At 50.9% G+C, this 1,695-nt stretch overlaps 1 long non-coding RNA gene across 1 annotated transcript in view; it reads left to right on the forward strand.

Moving 5' to 3' along the window:
- Positions 1–528: 528 nt before the first annotated feature.
- Positions 529–1,695, forward strand: part of LOC106724081 — a 10,223-nt gene continuing 9,056 nt past the window's right edge. Inside the window, exon 1 of the long non-coding RNA XR_001359836.1 lies at positions 529–668. This is a non-coding gene — a long non-coding RNA (uncharacterized LOC106724081). The remainder of the gene's footprint in view (positions 669–1,695) is intronic.

Consider the following 1,695-nt stretch of genomic DNA (forward strand, 5'->3'; position numbering starts at 1 on the left):
GGGCGCGTTGAAGGGGTTCGCCCGCGCCAGGTGCGCCACTGACGAGAACATCTTCCTAGGGCAGGAGGAGCGGGAGGTCAGAGGAAAGGCAAAGGGCGCCGGCCGCCTGGGTCCCCGATCGGGGCCTTGGTTTTCCCGCCTCCGCGCCCTTGAGGAGGTCACGGCCGCCTCCCCAAAAGAGGAGGTCGGCCGGGCCTACCGCCAAAGCATCATCCCCCAGGGGCGCCGCTCGCGGCTCCCCGCCACCCCGCACCTGCCGCGCGATAGGCCGGACCATACTCACTCCTTAAGATGGCGAACACACCGGCGCTCCGCGGAAACGCAGCGGCTCCCAGAGGCCGAACGTCCTCCGAGCCCTTAGATGAGTGTCCTTCGCGCAACGTCAGCGTGACGTACGCAGCCAGTCACTACAGTCAGGCGACACCCATTGGCGGAGAAGAGCGCCGCGGCAGCAACGTCATCGCGTTCTCCTAGCAACCCTATCCCCGCCCCACCGGCCCCAGCCCTTCCGGTCCGGCTTCTGCGCAAGAGGATTCGTGCTGCGCAGGCGCGCGAGCGGGGCCGGCTTTTGAGTGGTGTGGGAGTTGTGCTCGTGACCTCCTCCTCCGTGTCCCTTCACCTTGAAGAGTCTCTCCTTGACGCCGGGGCTTCCGTTCTTTTCCATTTAAGTGAGTCCCGGTATAATAGTCGCTTAAAAAGCAAACAAACACGGAATGCTTGATGCAAATTATTTCGGGTGTTGCGGTTAGAATGTCCCTGCAGTATTTAGTGTCACTTCCATTGACGTGACATGTAGACATGTCTGCAAGACTTTAGGAGAGGATTTTAAAAGGAAATGTGCAGCAAGAATTCTAAAGGTAGACAAAACAGCTTGCTGCTTCATCACGGTATTTTATGTAACATTAAAACATTCAACACATGCCGTGTAAGCCCTGGGGGTCCAGAGATGAGCTAGACTAGAGTGAAAGTGGCTGGCAGCAGATGTTTGTGCGTTGAATAAATTTAGAAAATCTTCATTAGATTCAGTTTAACAGAGAAGGACCTACTTTAATGAAGGGAGAGTTTAGTAGAGGTCAAACCTCTGAGGAAAGAGTGAAAATATGGAATATATAAAACCGAGTCCCTTTAACCAAGCCGCTAAAAGTAACATGAAGGTTGAGAGGCACGAGAAACCCATTCAATTCTTGTTCCAACGAGCCTGGGAACTTAAACTTTTGAACTTTCCAGTCCATGTATCTGGACATAACCAGGTCTCTGATTACCCCCTGAAAAGGACTCAGGGCCCAGGACCTGACATCCGCCTGACAGCCATCATCCAGACTGCCTGACCCCTGACTGATAATCATCCTAGACTAGACTCTACCTTATGCAGTTTACACAGGACCCTGTGCTTGGTTTAATGCCATGTTGTCACCATTTGAAACTCTTAATAATTTATGAACATGTTAAAAAAAACAACACAGGATGCAACCAAGTAAATTTGAAGATCTAATTGGCTTTATCAAGCCATTCATGATTCGGGCAACATCCCATCTAGCAACTAGAAGAGTGCCCTGAAGGGCAACACAAAATGGAAGGTTTGTATAGGAAGAAGGATGAGCAAGGGAACTATCAACAAAAGAAAAGAAAGAATTCTTTTTAGACCCAGATATCTTCTTTTGGGATAAAGGAAAAGGCAAGGGTTTTAATCAAATG

Source organism: Myotis brandtii, unplaced genomic scaffold (genome assembly GCF_000412655.1).
Source record: "Myotis brandtii unplaced genomic scaffold, ASM41265v1 scaffold708, whole genome shotgun sequence".
NCBI lineage: Eukaryota > Metazoa > Chordata > Mammalia > Chiroptera > Vespertilionidae > Myotis > Myotis brandtii.